This window comes from Microtus oregoni, unplaced genomic scaffold (genome assembly GCF_018167655.1).
Source record: "Microtus oregoni isolate MIOR12 unplaced genomic scaffold, Mior012 000027F_ref0000203, whole genome shotgun sequence".
NCBI classification, from domain to species: Eukaryota; Metazoa; Chordata; class Mammalia; order Rodentia; family Cricetidae; genus Microtus; species Microtus oregoni.
The window spans coordinates 14388956-14406503 of record NW_024543086.1 but is presented as its reverse complement, the minus strand read 5'-3'; the positions used below and the strand labels follow the sequence as shown (position 1 = coordinate 14406503).

Here is a 17548-nt window from a genome sequence, read left to right as displayed (position 1 = left end):
TCCTCCATCAGACTTCTCCATGGAAACCATGAAAGCCAGAAGGTCCTGGATAGATGTACTTCAGAAACTAAGAGACCATGGATGCAAGCCCAGATTACTATACCCAGCCAAGCTTTCATTCACTATAAATGGAGAAAATAAAATTTCCCAGGATAAAAACAAATTCAAACAATACGCAGCCACAAATCCAGCCTTACAGAAAGTAATAGAAGGAAAATCACTAACCAAGGAGTCCAACAATGACCACAATAACTCAGACATCTAGAGACCCTTCACCAACACAAATCAAAGAAGGGAAACACACAAACTCTACGACTAAAAAAATGACCGGAGTTAACATCCACTGGTCATTAATATCACTTAATGTCAATGGACTCAACTCACCTATTAAAAGGCACAGGCTAAGAGGTTGGATACGAAAACAGGATCCAACATTCTGCTGTTTACAAGAAACCCACCTCAACCACAAAGACAGGCACCTACTCAGAGTAAAGGGCTGGGAAAAGGCTTATCAAGCAAATGGACCTAAGAAACAAGCAGGTGTGGCCATACTAATCTCTAACAAAGTTGACTTCAAACTTAAATCAATCAGAAGAGATGGAGAGGGACATTTTATACTCATAACAGGAACAGTTCAGCAGGATGAAGTCTCAATTCTGAACATCTATGCCCCTAATTTAAAAGCACCCACGTACATAAAAGAAACATTGCTAAAACTCAAGGCAGCCATCAAACCGCACACACTAATAGTAGGAGACTTCAACACTCCTCTCTCACCAATGGACAGGTCAAACAGACAGAAACCTAACAGAGAAATAAGAGAATTAATGGAGGTAATGAATCAAATGGACTTAACAGACATCTATAGAACATTCCACCCAAATAGGAAAGAATATACCTTCTTCTCTGCAGCTCATGGAACCTTCTCAAAAATCGACCACATAGTCGGTAACAAAGCAAACATCCACAGTTACAAAAAAATATTAGTAACCACCTGTGTCTTATCAGATCACCATGGATTAAAGTTAGAATTCAACAACAATGCTACCCCCCAAAAGCCTACAAACTCATGGAAACTGAACAGTCAACTACTGAACCATACCTGGATTAAGGAAGAAATTAAGAAAGAAATTAAAGTCTTCCTGGAATTCAATGAAAATAAAGAAACAACATACTTAAACTTATGGGACACTATGAAAGCAGTCCTAAGAGGAAAGTTCATAGCACTAAGTGCCCACTTAAAGAAAACAGAGAAAGCTCACATTGGAGACTTAACAGCCCAACTGAAAGCTCTAGAAAAAAAAGAAGCAGACTCACCTAGGAGGAGTAGAAGACTGGAAATAATCAAACTGAGGGCTGAAATCAACAAAATAGAAACACAGAAAACAATCCAAAGAATCAATGAAACAAAAAGCTGGTTTCTGGAGAAAATCAACAAGATTGACAAACCCCTATCCAAACTAATCAAACGGCAGCGAGAGAATTTGCAAATTAATAAGATCAGAAATGAAAAGGGGGACATAACCACAGACACAGAGGAAATTCAGAGAATCATTAGATCTTACTACAAAAGCCTATATGCCACAAAACTGGAAAATGTAAAGGAAATGGGCACTTTTTTAGATAAATACCATATACCAAAGTTAAACCAGGACCAGGTGAACAATCTAAATAGACCTGTTAGTCGCGAAGAATTAGAAGAGGTTATCAAAAACCTCCCTACCAAAAAAAGCCCAGGACCAGATGGTTTCAATGCGGAATTCTACCAGAACTTCCAAGAAGACCTAATACCTATACTCCTTAATGTATTTCACAATATAGAAACAGAAGAGTCATTGCCAAATTCCTTTTATGAAGCTACAATTACTCTGATACCAAAACCGCACAAAGACTCAACCAAGAAAGAAAATTATAGACCAATCTCACTCATGAACATTGATGCAAAAATCCTCAACAAAATACTGGCAAACCGAATCCAAGAACACATTAGGAAAATTATCCATTATGATCATGTAGGCTTCATCCCAGGGATGCAGGGCTGGTTCAACATACGAAAATCTATCAATGTAATCCAGCATATAAATAAACTGAAAGAAAAAAACCATATGATCATTTCATTAGATGCTGAAAAAGCATTTGACAAAATTCAACACCCCTTTATGATAAAAGTATTGGAGAGATTAGGGATACAAGGGTCATACCTAAATATAATAAAAGCTATATACAGCAAGCCGACAGCTAACATTAAATTAAATGGAGAGAAACTTAAAGCCATCCCACTAAACTCAGGAACACGACAAGGCTGTCCACTCTCGCCATACCTCTTCAATATAGTGCTTGAAGTTCTAGCAATAGCAATAAGACAACATAAGGGGATCAAAGGGATTCGAATTGGAAAGGAAGAAGTTAAACTTTCGTTATTTGCAGATGATATGATAGTGTACATAAGCGACCCCAAAAACTCCACCAAAGAACTTTTACAGCTGATAAACACCTTTAGTAATGTGGCAGGATACAAGATAAACTCCAAAAAATCAGTCGCCCTCTTATACACAAAGGATATGGAAGCAGAGAGGGAAATCAGAGAAGCTTCACCATTCACGATAGCCACAAACAGCATAAAATATCTTGGGGTAACTCTAACCAAGGAAGTGAAAGATCTATTTGACAAGAACTTTAAGGCATTGAAGAAAGAAATTGAGGAGTATACCAGAAAATGGAAGGACCTTCCTTGCTCTTGGATTGGGAGGATCAACATAGTAAAAATGGCAATTCTACCAAAGGCAATTTATAGATTCAATGCAATCCCCATCAGGGTCCCATCAAAATTCTTCACAGATCTTGAGAGGACAATAATCAACTTTATATGGAAAAACAAAAAACCCAGGATAGCCAAAACAATCCTATACAATAAAGGATTGTCTGGAGGCATTACCATCCCTGACTTCAAACTCTATTACAGAGCTACAATGATGAAAACAGTGTGGTACTGGCATAAAAACAGAGAAGTTGACCAATGGAATCGTATAGAAGACCCGAATTTTAACCCACAAACCTATGAACACCTCATTTTTGATAAAGGAGCCAAAAGTATACAATGGAAGAAAGAAAGCATTTTTAACAAATGGTGCTGGCATAACTGGATGTCAACCTGTAGAAGAGTGAAAATAGACCCATATCTATCACCATGCACAAAACTCAAGTCCAAATGGATTAAAGACCTCACTATCAGTCAGAACACAGGGAACCTGATAGAAGAGAAAGTGGGAAGTACCCTACAGGAGATGGGCACAGGAGATCGCTTCCTATGTGTAACCCCAACAGCACAGACTTTAAGGGCAACATTGAATAAATGGGACCTACTAAAACTGAGAAGCTTCTGTAAAGCAAAGGACACTGTCACCAAGACAAATAGGCAACCTACGGACTGGGAGAAGATCTTCACCAACCCCGCAACAGACAAAGGTCTGATCTCCAAAATATATAGAGAACTCAGGAAACTAGACTTTAAAATGCTAATTAACCCAATTAAAAAATGGGGCACTGAACTGAACAGAGAATTCTCAGCAGAGGAAGTTCAAATGGCCAAAAGACACTTAAGGTCATGCTCAACCTCCTTAGCAATCAGGGAAATGCAAATCAAAACAACTTTGAGATATCATCTTACACCTGTCAGAATGGCTAAAATAAAAAACTCCAATGATAGCCTTTGCTGGAGAGGCTGTGGAGGAAGGGGAACACTCATCCATTGCTGGTGGGAATGCAATCTTGTGCAACCACTTTGGAAATCAGTGTTTCGGTTTCTCAGGAAATTCGGGATCAACTTACCCCTGGACCCAGCAATACCACTCCTGGGAATATACCCAAGAGATGCCCTATCACATGACAAGAGCATTTGTTCAACTATGTTCATAGCAGTATTATTTGTAATAGCCAGAACCTGGAAACAACCTAGATGCCCTTCAATGGAAGAATGGATGAAGAAAGTGTGGAATATCTACACATTAGAGTACTATGCTGCGGTAAAAAACAATGACTTCTCGAATTTTGCATGCAAATGGATGGAAATAGAAAACACTATCCTGAGTGAGGTATCCCAGAGCCAAAAAGATGAACATGGGATGTACTCACTCATAATTGGTTTCTAGCCGTAAACAAGGGTCATGGAGTCTACACTTGGTGATCCCAAAGAAGCTAAGTAAGAAGGTGAACCAAAGGAAAAGCATATAGTTGTCCTCTTGGCTATGGGAAGTAGACAAAATTGCCGGGGAGAAAATTGAGATCTTGGGGGTGGGGTGGGATGGGGGTAAGGGGAGATGGGGAGAGAGGGGGGAGAGGGGGAGAATGGGGGGGAGCTTGGGAAAGGGGGAGGATTGGGATGAAGGAAGGTTGGATGGGGGAGCACGGAAGCACGGTTCTTAGTTAAGGGAGCCACCTTAGGGTTGGCAAGAGACTTGAACCTAGAGTGGCTCCCAGATACCCAAGCCGAGGTCCCCAGTTAGTTCCTTGGGCAGCTGAGGATGGGGAACCTGAAATGACCCTATCCTATAGCAATACTGACGAATATCATGCGTATCATCATAGAACCTTCATCTGGTGATGGATGGAGACAGAGACAGAGACCCACACTGGAGCACTGGACTGAGCTCCCAAGGTCCCGATGAGGAGCAGAAGGAGGGAGAACATGAGCAAAGAAGTCGGGACCACGAGGGGAGCACCCACCCACTGAGACAGTGGAGCTGATCTATTGGGAGCTCACCAAGGCCAGCTGGACTGTGACTGAAAAAGCATGGGATAAAACTGGACTCTCTGAACATGGCCAACAATGAGGGCTGATGAGAACCCAAGGACAATGGCACGGGGTTTTGAACCTACGTAATGTGCTGGCTTTGTGGGAGCCTAGCCAGTTTGGATGTTCACCTTCCTAGAAATGCACGGAGGGGGGAGGACCTAGGACTTACCACAGGGCAGGGAAATCTGACTGCTCTTTGGGCTGGAGAGGGAGGGGAAGAGGAGTGGGGGGAGGGGGAGAAGGGTGGGAGGAGGGGGAGGGAAATGGGAGGCTGGGAGGAGGAGGAAATTTGTTTTTTTTTCTCTTTTCTCAATAAAAAAAATGTTAAAAAAAAAAAAAGAAGACAGTCAAGATGACATCTATCCTGAAGTAGAACTACATAAGGGAATTAATCTCAAGGCATAGGATATTACTCTTACTCTTTCTCCTGACAAACACATATGGAGGAGGGGCTCAATCTGTGGGAGCTGGAAATCCCGTGAAGCCCAAGACAGTGTAGTTCAAAGGTGATCCAAAATCCACCGTTGCCTCTACCACCACTAATGTCACTCCACCAACACCACCATGACTTGTACTTGCTTACTTCCCACATCACCTGTGTAGCCGCCACCATCACCATCAGTACCACCATCTCACTGTCAACAGCACTGACCCTACTACAGTCATCACCATCACTATTAACATTGTTGTCCTGTGTCAACACAAACAGCACACATCTCATCACCAGTCCCATTAATCTCGTTGTCACCAACACTTACACCGTTGTCAGTGACAGTATCCCTATAATACTCATCACTATCTCTAATAACACCACCTCCATCACCACCATCATCACTACCTCTATTACTACCGTTTTTACCAATATCCCAACTCTAACCATCATTAACAACCGCTAGCCACAAGCATCATGACCGACTTGAAAATCATTCTAACCACTATGACTGTTAATCTGATATCAACAATCACCACTTGTCTTACAGCTTCATAAGCACTTACATTACATCAATCCATGTAACAAGCTGGTGAGTGAGTCCCATGATTACTGTGAATCACAGACAAGGAGACTGATGTACAAGGAAGAATCCAACAACTCAATTAACAAGGACAGGCCTTCAGTTCTGCCTCACCCAAAAGGCTGGACCAGCAGTTTTCAACCTGTGGGCCATGAACCTTTCACGGGGGTCACCTAAGTCCATCAGAAAACACAGATATTTACATTACAATGCATAACAGTTCAAAACTCAGTTATGGAGTAACAATGTTATTTTCATTTATGGTTTATGGTTGGGGGTCACCGCAGCATAAGGAACTGTATTAAAGGGTCGCAGCATTAGGAAGATTGAGAAGCACTGCTCTATCCAATGCTCTGTGATGTCTTTATCTATGTATATGCTATGGGGACTCAAAGGGATGCCGAATGCCACTGCCGTATTAATTGCAATTAGAAATGTGGTCCGTGTGTATCACTCTGAGATATGACTTCAAGTCACTAAGTGCCAACTCTCTGTCTAGAACCAGATTAGGCTTCAAGAAGCTCAGAATGGCAGAAAGAAGGCCCAGGTTTTGAAAGAAGGATGCTGGAGTTAGAGAGAGAAGCATGTTCACAGGAATGGTCATACAAGAGGCCAAGACAACCAATGGTTAAGTCAAGTGGATAACCAACAAATAAATGGCTTAGAGGAGGGGAGGGGGAGGAAAAAGGGGTGGAGGACAGAGTAAATGTGATCATGGGGAAATGTCTTGGGTGGATGAAAAGACAACCCCACCTTCTCCTCCTACAGTCCTTTCTTCTCCCTTGCCATCTGCTACCCTCCAGGACCCGCCTTCTTGAATATGAGAAACTTGATTCTGGTCTTTACTTCCATTCTCCTCCCATCTGTTTCTGACAGTCATTCCATTATCAGCCTCTGAGTCCCCAAAGCATAAGACAGCTTGTTTGGTTTCACTGCCTTCTTTTTTCCTGCTGCCTCCACCACTTTGCTTACATTGTTCCTTCTTCTCAGGACGTCACTAACCTCCCCACCTTCTGGGTTGAATCCTAGCTCTTTTGTTCAACTTTCTTGCTACCTCCTTTGGGCATCTTTGGGTTCTCCAAGCTCTACCTCTCAGGTAGAAATGCTCCCTCCCTCCTGAGGATCCCCATAGTGGTACCCATTCTATAGAGCAACCGTGTGACACATGAGATGCAGCCTAGCCCTGTGACTAAGCATACAGGTACTTGAGTCCAAGCATTGGGTCCAAGTCCTAATTCAGCCACTCATGAGAAAAGAGTGAACTGAATACCCTTAACTCCTCATGCCTTGGCAAAACGGTTCCAGGACCCAGTGATAGAAACAACCTGAGAATGCTCATGTGTCTTATACAAAACATATAGTGTTTTCATGCAGCCTCCACGCATCCTCCTAGGTACCTTAAAACATTTCAGGGTGACTACTGCTACCTCAGAAAGCATTCCCACGTCACTTTGTATGTGACATAGTGCTCAGTGTGTTATCAATTCAGGTTTTACCTTTTGAACTTTCATTTCTGACTATTTCACACATGAGGTGGGTTGAATCTGAGGAAACAGAGCTCACAGATACACAGGAATAACTCGTCTACCCATGCTCTTTATTCTCTTGTCTGGAACTAGCGTTTACATTCTCTGGTACTGCAAGGCTTAAAGAGAACCAAACTGCTGAAGTGTTAGGTGACAACCTACAGCTTCTCTCCCCTCTGTGTTACTACCAGAGTGAAGAGCCTCAATGATAAAGGCTTCAGATTCATTCAGATCTGGTGGCAACTCCTAGTTCTTCTGCCGGCACCTGGGGAACTTGGGCAAGTCACTTCTTCCAGAGCCTCAGCTTCCTTATCTACACGTACTCACTGCATATGAGATTGTATCTGTACAAAGTGCTTCTCTCCTCAGGATGCTATAAGGCAGTGGTTCTCAACTTGTGTGTGGGTCCTGATCATTTTGGAGATCAAACAGTCCTTTCAGTGGGGTCACCTAAGACTGTCAGAAAACACAGATATCTATGACTCATAAATAGCAAAATTACAGTTATGAAGTAGTAACAATGATAGTTTTATGGTTGGGGTTTACCACAACATAAGGAACTGTATTAAAGGGTCACAGCAGCACCAGGGAGGTTGAGAATCCCTGCCCTAAGGGTTCCAGTGGTTTACAGCATCAGAGCACAATGTACAGGGCACAATGAGCCATGTAAACATCTTGCCTGGCTCCTCTGGTTTCTACTCTAAGGACTATTTAGCCATCATTTTTACTCTTGTTGTTATTCTGTCCACACTGTGCACAGCCTCTGGTACACAGTAGGTGTCCAGAGAACCTTTCTTCTTGTCTGATCCAGTTCCAATACGGAGATGACAAAAGTCACATTCAAGATGTTCCTACAGCATCAAAGCAGAGGCACCAGACACTGAATAAATGTGTTTTGACAACACATTATACTCAAAATTTATTACCAATGTAGTCATCATGGGAAGAAATTCAAATATTCATTGACTTTTTTTAAAAATTGTTTTTGTCTTGAATTGTCTCAATAGCTGTTAGTGGGCAGTTAAGAGATGACATCATTTTACATTAGGGTCTACAGGGCTTGGAGTACTAATTCAATCCAGTTCTCATCCTGTATGAGGAAAGAAGAAAGGCAATGGGGCCCCTGAAAGTACTTTAAGAGATACCTGCTGAGCATGCAACACGGTGGTTAGCCTCTCCCTAGGATCAGAGGCCGGAATACGTTGCTTGGAATCTGTCCTGGTATAAGATGACTTAGTGTCTTAATCACCAGCCATTCAGGACTCCCCCTCCAAGCCCCTTGTTTCCTACTCTACAAAGGATAATACCATGACTGTAACAGAGACCAACTCTGTGGAAAGAGACTGTGGTACCTACCCCCAGAGAGAGGCTGTTCAACGCCCTGCAAAAGGAATTTGACTTTCACGCTTCAGGGCATTTTTTTTATCCACTCAGACACCACTAACTTCTATTAAGTTTTCTGGCTTCACATCCTAACTCAAAGGCTTTGCACATACATATCCATCTTGCCAGCCTGCTTGGAGGTTCTGCGTATTCTCAGTGCCATCTCTAGTTGCAAGCCACCAGGCTCTGTTGTGATCTCTGTTTTAGAAACAGGGTGGATGGAAGCTCAGACTCTCTCTGCATCACATCTTCAGGTGGCAGAAAAAATGGGGAGAAAGCTAATGGAAGGCTAGTAGAATCAGGATCTGTCCTCTTGTTTGGCTGGACTAACAGGCTCAGTTCCTGGCACCCACATGGTGGCTTGTCACCTACTGTAACTCCAGTTCCAGGGGGTTCAACACCCTCTTCTGGCCTCCCCAGCCTCCTCCAGCCATGTGGAGCACATAAATCATGCAGGCACACACGTGTGCGTAAAGTTCTAAAAATTAATGGGTATGCCTAGTCCTCCTCTCCTGTTTTATTAAAAAGAAAGAAACTCTCAGTCGCAGAAATACTAATCTCGGGCCACAGGAATGAAATGATCTGCAGACCCAGGGTCGTCAGCTGGGCTGACAGTCAAGACATGAGACTATGGACAGCGCATTATCCTTCTTCATCTTTATCAGCCATCATAAGAAGCTTGAGCCAGAGGTTTCCAGAGGTCCCTTCCAGCTTGATGACCTTAGGTCATGTAATGTATGTATTTTTACAATGCCTGTTCTGGCCCGCTGCTTTTCAAAGCTTGGTGGGCTTACAAGCCATCTGGGAATCTTGCTAATACACAGCTTAGGATTTTCTAAGGTTGAGTTGGCACCTGAGATTCTGCACTCCTACAAAATTCCCATCGGGGGTGAAGTTGCTGATCTGAGGCCATACTTTGACCAGCACAAACCCAGAGGGTAATGAGCTACTTTGATTGTATTCTTCCTGTGTACTGAATCACACCTTGAACATATTATTCCACTTCATTCTGAATATTGAAGGGAATTACTATCGGTGCCCCAGCCTTCTAGATTATGTGGTGATGAAGGCTTACGTATACAACGTGACCTGGCCAGAGCCATGAAGCTAGTGCATTGCAGAGAATTCAGGTCTGCCTAAGCACAAAGCCGTAAGTATGTGCTCCTGGTAGCTGTGCCACATACATATATAGGATCAGGCTTGAGCGAAGGATGCCATGTGTTTGCAAATGTACAGCAGCCTCTTGCATCTGCCTGTTCGGCGTGGATACCACTCAGCAACTGTTTGAACCCTCCTGCCCATCTAGACCACGGGGAAACCCCAAATGGGCTGCCTCGCACTGGAGGTCTGAGATCCTCACAAACTTGAAGGTGCTTAAATAGTTACTCGATTCCTTCCCTGACAGGCCATGATGGCTGCAACAAAGGGAGGAAAATCTAGTTCACATAAGTGATTAGATGAGAGCGGTTTAATCTTATTAATGAATTTGCTAATTGGCCTTCTGCCCCCAATCATTTCAAACTCCAGCTTTCACGGTGTCAGAGAAAATGGAAGCAGATCCAGGGGTGGTTTGAGACACGCTAAGAGTATTTTTCTTGGTGCCTGCAGGCAGTTCACTTGCTCAGTATGGCTAATGAAAAGCTTCAGCCTATCCTTGAATGCTACTTCCTACACCCACACTCCCCTGCTGACGGCCCCCCATGTCCTCCGGGCTCCTGCTATGAGGCCAGAAGGGAGGAGACTGACATGGAGCTTCCAAGCTTGGACTCTACCACTGGCCAGACCCAGATTATGCTGTCTTCTGGCCCTAGGGCCTCAGTGAAGCACTTCCCTTCTTAGAGCCTCAGTTTCCTCATCTGTAAAATGGGGACCATCACAGCATCTTGTCCTGCAGGGTTAAGGTCAAGAACCCTAGCAATGGGAAGAGCAAGGTGCTGGCATCTGGTGGAGGCTGGGCCAGTTTGGGGTATTAGTGTTGGCCCTGAAAGCTGATCTATGATTTCAGACCTTGTGGCTGGGGATTCTGTTACCAACTGAACTTGACAACTTCCCATAGGTGGGAATGGCTATGAAATGACCCAGAATGTCAGTGACCATGGCTATAATGGCTCTACGTCCCTGGAGCATAAAGTCGGAGGCCACAGTTGAATGGAGTAGAGCATCCCTACAAATAGAATGACACAAGAGGAGACTTTGTGACCTTGACCCAGTGGTCCAAACCGTCATGCCACTCTCTCTCAGCACTCTGATTCTAATGAGGTCTTATTCTTGCTTCTGAACAGGCTTTTAATAGGAACCAGAATAGTAAGAATTAATCCAAAGTATTACTGCCATGGCTAGTCAGCACATGGGAAAAGAACAATATCCCACCTGACTATGGCTACTTCTAGAAGGTGACCTACTTAAGATAGCACCTGGAGGGAGCTGAAGAGCAGAAACTAGTTTCTCTGAAAGCTCCAGGACCCTTGGTCTCTTCTTCTCCCTCTTTCCTTTCTAATTATGTCCCTTCCCTGCCTGATGGATGGGAGCATCATGCAGAATGTTGCAGGCTTCTCCCTAGGCACGGACTTGGGTCTTGGATTTCTCCTCTGCACTAAAGTACTCCTGTGCCCCTTAGTCATCATGACACACACACACACACACACACACACACACACACCAACCCATCCATTCTTTCCTCTGCACAGCCAACATCCATCAAGTCTAGACCAGGTGTCAAGCTTGACAGGGGTTTTGGAATAAGAATCAGCCCCCGAGAGCAAGGCAGAGGGATAATTGTGTAAACCCATAATAATAGCCATGATGTGTACAAGATAGTGTGTGTGTGTGTGTGTAAACATGGGTGTGTGTGTTTGTGTGCGTGTGTGTGTGTGTGCGCGCGCGCACATGTATGGGTATATGTATGGGTATATGTGTGCATGGTGCATGTATGTGTGCACTCATGGGTGTGTGTGCACTCATGGGTATGTGCATGGGTGTGTGCATGCACGCACGTGCGTGTGTGTGTGTGTGTGTGTGTGTGTGTGTGTGTGGTGCAGCATCAATAGCCATGGGGGATAAGAGAAGGAGGAGATATGCTCTGTCTGCAGGAGTGTGGTGAAGGAGGTGATGTTGGGTGGGGCCTTGAAGAATATGTAGGAGTTTACCAGATGACTGGGGGATAGAGGTGGAAGAGAATGAAAAAAAAAATAGAAAGGAAAAGGGACATGTCTGGTCCTGGATTTCAGCACCAGATTGGGGGACGGGGAAGAAAGCAAAGGAAACGAGAGGACATGACTAGTCCTAGGTGTGGTGGAGAGGAGGGTTTATTATGGCTATGTGGGAGAGCATAGCTAAAGGCAGGGACCTCAGGGAAAGCCCAGAGTGGACTTGACCAGAGCAAGCTGTGCTATGTGAGAAGGGAGAGAGGAGGACCAGGTGCAGCAGCCAGGAGGCCCAAAGGTACAAAAAGAGTGGATAAAAGAAATGGTTAGATTATATAGGGAAGGGCAGTCCAGGCCCTGGAGAAGGCTAAGATAGGGGATGTGTCTGGTATGCTAGCCAAGAGGGCCATGTAACTGGTAGAGACTGAGGGATGCAGAAAGAACTGGGAGGCCAGGTCTGCTTTGATATGCTAAACAGACACCTCAGCCATTTGTCCCAAGTTGGAAACGTAACAAGAGGGAGGTGCAGGAGCTGGAGTTGATCTTAGGCAGAAATGACACCAGGGAGCAGTGTTAGAGCAGAATTATGGGGTTGGTCAAGTGGACAAACGGACATGTAGACCAGATAACAATGGATCTGGAAAACAAGAGGTGACGTTGGAGAATAATCCCTGCCTTTCTTCCAGCAGAAGTCTGAAGTCAAGAGACATGCCTATTCTCCCTCTACTTTCCCTCCAGACACTACATACCGACCAGTAAGCAATACCTCCCAGGCCCTTCTAAGATGTGTTCTAGGAGGTACTTCCAATAAGCTTTGCTACTGACTCTCAGCACTAAACTCTCCTGTGCCTTTGATTCCTCACATTTTCCTGTGGGGTTGCTATGGTTCATCCTCCCTGGAGCTGATATTAAGAGCTTAATTTCCATCATGAAGTATTAAGAGGGTGGAAAGTTAAATTCTAGTATTTAGAGTTTTGGGGAGGTTACTGATTAGGATCCAATAAGGTCTTCGGAGTGGAGCCCCATCCCTGAGGGCTGGAGGCTATAAAGGAAGAGAAGAAACCCCAATGGTACCACTCACCCTGGGATGCCCTCTGTGTATTTCAGGACTCAGCCATCAAGGAGGCTACTAGTCACCAGTGGGCTATTTTCACCTCTGATCTTTAGAGCTGTGGACCCAAATAAACTTTTTTTTCTTTAAATTACTCAGCCTATGGTCTTGTGTTGTTAGCAGCTGCCATGAACTGAGACAAATGCTGAGGAACAGAAACTATGTAGCACAATCATTGCTGTCCTTCATAAAGAGACAGTCCTCTGCTACACTTTCCCCAGGACGTCATCCTTCACCCATGCATGCGTTCATTCTTTTACGGATACGGTCATTTAATCACATACTTATTCCATCATCCTCTGCCGCTCATTTGATTATTTACTTGCTCCTTCATTCATTTTTCTCGTTTATTGAGTCTCTTATTTGTGCAGCAATCCATCACTCCCTCACCTGCTAAGGAACACACTTGCTCACACAATCATAAAGCATTTACTGGGCAAAGCCCTTCTAGGTAGACAAAGGGGTCTTAGTTTTTGTCGGGTTCCTGGAACTGGACTGAAAGCACCTCTGGATTTAGGAAGCGTGTCCCTTTGCCCAATCCTTCTATGGATATCAGGAGTTGCGGAGTGGAAACACTGTTCTCAGCACTTGCTTGCTGAATGGTGAACAGATTCCGTGCACTTCACGGACAAAGCTAATTCGAAGCCAACAGACCAAATAACGGAATGCATTCAAGCAGAGGGACTGGCAACTAGAATTCCAGTGGTAAGCTAACTTTTTCTGTGAAGTCTGCAGTTCTTAGAAATAATGAGAGACCAACCATCTCCTGGGTAGTAGCTTCCACTGGAAAACATTTGCTGAGTACCTACTATGTGCAAAGCCTGAGACTGTGAAGAAGGAGTCAGACACATTTCTGGCGCCCAAGGAGTCTATACTGAGGTGATGAGGGGAGGGTTAGCACCTCCATCGACTGACTGCAAGCATGACTTGTGAGTCAGGAGACCATACACCTTTCAAATGTTGGGAATTCAGATGGGAGAAGTCACTTCTCTGTGTGCTCTGGAGAAGGATACTTGAGTATAAAAACAGCTGAGTGAGTTCTTGGAATCTGGGTGAAATTTGAATTAGTAAATGCAACAGAGACTGGGGGTCAGAGTCTTACAGAACTTAAATGTTGGAGAGAGATACTGAGATGAGAAGATCCAAGGGCGCACTCATGCCTATTGCTTGGTACAACCCTGTCAGAGATGAGGAAAAGGGGTATTTCCCAGGCAAAGTGTTCTGGCAATGGTTTCTGAGCCCAGGCTGGTGTGGTTTGGGATCACTGCCTCTTCATAACCATGCCAATTGCTGCCTTCCAGGGCTCTCTAGAATTAACACACTACCTCCTCCACCACTTCAAGGCCAGGCTCATCAGGAATTCTGTGCCTCTACAATTTTCCAAAGGGATCTCTGATTTAGGACCCACAAGACCACTCTCGTATTTGACTCTGCCTATAAAAATCATCTGATAGTCATGAATTTTTCTCAATGACTCAGTGGGCACCACGGTAGTCTAAAGTTTAGACTCTCAAAGTTCTGAATGCTGTACTTGAACCTGAATGGATGAATTGGAAATCAGTCACCCGAGCAACACCAGATAACGCGGAGTTATCTACAGACAGGCCAGTTTCTGTCGATGGGGCTTATCCAGTGTTTTGTGGGGTCTCCTGATTCCCACAGAGACTGTAACTGCACCTGCGTGGTCCTCTGCTTAGCCCCTCACTCTAGCCAGCCTTGCTCATACATTCAAACCATCAGTGGAGTCTTTGCAGGGGGCAGGGGAGCATTCTTGATACTGCTGGCAAAAGAAACTCTACCTAGGACTGGGGACAAGGCCTGAAACCCCCAGGCAAGTTTTTCCCATTTTCAATTAAAGATACACCAAAATCCCAAACAGGACAGAAAATGAATGCTATATTTTTCTTCAGTGGCAAAGCTCTTAAATTACTACAGATTTTGGCTGCTTTTGGGGAGTGTTTCCCGAGCATGAGGTCGAGCTAGGTGATTTTTCCCCCAGCACTAACCACACTGGATTGCCACCCTGTTTTAAAGTTGCACATGTATTTCCAAGTTGTCTTTAAGCACTTGGAGCCGTGGCTGAGTCAACTGTGGTGTTTCCACGATCAGCCACAGTGCAGAGGTTTGTGGGCCATAGAAGAGGCTCAGCATCCTGGTGCCCGGTTTCTGGTCCTGCTTATCTGTACAGGGCTTGAAAGGGCTTGAAAGACTGCTTGTAGGATAGCCTTATTCTAGGCATTGAGATGGCCTAAGCAGCGCGGCCACACATTGAACAGGACCTAGAAGATGCTGACCGCTGATCGTGTAGCAGGGTCTGTGCAGGGTCTTGCCTTCCATCATCTCCCAAACACACACACAGACATGCAACCCAACCGCTATTTTCAAAGGGTAAACCACTACTGTCCATGATTCACAGAGGAGGAAAACAAGGCTTAGTCATGCAGCTAGTCAGTGGCCGTGCCTGGATTTGAACCCAGCAGGGAGACAGGTTCCTCTGTTGAAAGTCACCACCACTCCCTCCTGACTGCATCTAATTAGATCTGAGCCCGACAATTCAGAGATCAGAGCGGTGGCTCCAGTGACTGCACCGACAATAAAACCTTTAGAATCTGAGAGCCAAATGGAACCTAAAAAAATGTCCAGGAGAATGCCTCCCATTTGCAGAGATCAAAACACTAAAGGAGAAAGTGACCAGGGTAAGATAGGATTATTGTTCATGAGCCTCCCAGTGGAACCCTGTTCATATTCATATTTTTAAGCCTCTTTCCCTAGAAGGGTCTTGTGTTGATTTTCATTCTGATGGACAGGACAGTGAGACTGACCTCTGTCCTGGGGACAAATGCCTGGGGGACAGGTATATGGTTGCACTTGTGGACAGTTCAAGCTGATGTCTACTGCTCTGAAGAGAAGGGCTAGCTTGGAGACCCACTCAGTGAGCCTGGACTTTCCAGGAGCCACAGATGCTCTTATAAAGATCAGATGAGAATGTTCAAATAAAACACGGTGCCAGGCACTCCATGGCAGCACACACAGGGAGTGTTGATTCACTCTCCTCTTTCTTAAGTTCCTAGGAAAGAGAAGAAAATGCTGTGGCCTCTGGAATCCTGCAGGCGCTGACCCCAGGCGACCTGGATTTGGGACTGAGAGACTGGAATCGGTAGAGGATAACATTGGAGCCCTATGGCTCTATGTTTCTCCTTGGCCACCACTCGTCCATGCTTTTGCTCTTACTACAGTCTCTCTTAGTGGCTTCAGAAAGCACAGCGTGTGAGATGAGGCACTCCCTCCTTCCACTTGCTTCAGCTTCTCATGGAAGCTAGTGTTCTCGTCCAGTTGATGTATGTGAAAATTGAGACTTAAAGGAAGTGAGATTTTTTCCATGGTCCAAGACTGAAGTGGCAGGACTGAGATTCGCACTTCTACTACACTGGATTATAGCCACAGATCTCTAATGTGATGTCTGCCTCCTCTCTAAGAGATACAGACATTGTAGATTGTTTTTTTTTAAGGAAAAAAAATAAACCTAAGATAACTGTGCCCTACAGTCCCCTACATGGCCGGTGGGACCTCATATCCTTGTCCATCATCTCCTTCATGATGGGAGAGGAGGCTTGGGTTTGGTGTTGAATACTATCCCAGTGAAGCAGCACCTTGGGATCCAGGAGAGGCAGAGCTCAGAGCACGTAGACCTTCGGCCAAATTCTGCACACCTGCCTTTCTCTGGGCTGCTGAATAACATCAGTGCCTCCCCTACAGGGTGAAGATGCCAGCAAATAAGCAGAAGCCTCTTCCGATTCTGGGCTGCCATGCCAGCCTCAGCTCATCACCTGGGGTCTGCACCTGCGGTAGTCTTTCCCTGATGCTCAGCCAGCTCGTCTGACCCTTTCTTCCTGGGTAGCTCTATCTGTGAACCCAACCAAGATGAGAAGAAACGGGTCGGGCGAGGAGACTCACTGTGTGATAGCCAGGGCCTGCTATCACCCAAGACAGCTCTGGTCACTAGCTAGCATAAGGTGGGCACTGTGCCCCCACCTGTAGTCACAATATGCTAAGTATCAGAACTTGGACATTTGAGTGTGAGACTGTTTAGAAGCCTTCTGCTGTCTGCAATGGCATTTGAGCATTAAACAAACCAAGGCCATCATTATCTTAATTGTTTCCAGTCTTTCTTATCCCTATAAGCAACTTTCTGTCTGTTGACAAAGAGGCCTGCATTGTGAGCCTTGGCCCAACAAGGTCACCCAACTCCACATGGACATTTAACAACTGTCCCAGGGCTGATGGGCATGCCACAGCTGGAGAAAGGCAGCTGTAGAGCAGGCTCCTAACAGGAAGGTCCCAGGATATGTGAACTTCATGTTGTCCCCGCCCCCCGCACCTCCCCAGTCACCTTTTCACAGTTTTCTCCATCTCTGCCTCCCCCACCCCAAGTCCTCAGACCTTAGCAGTACATACACCTTATCCTAGCTGTGTTGTGTTCTTTCCTGCAGACTCCCCCATGTCCCAGGACCATGCCTGGGGGGGGGGGTCTGCCACCTAGATGTAGCTGATTCCTTTTGGCTTGCAGAGGTTTTAAGGGT

The 17548-nt window shown here is 45.1% G+C and overlaps 1 protein-coding gene across 3 annotated transcripts in view; it reads right to left on the bottom strand.

Moving 5' to 3' along the window:
• Kcnip1 (potassium voltage-gated channel interacting protein 1) overlaps window positions 1–17548 on the bottom strand; it is a 384111-nt gene that overhangs the window by 203062 nt on the left and 163501 nt on the right. The window lies entirely within an intron of this gene.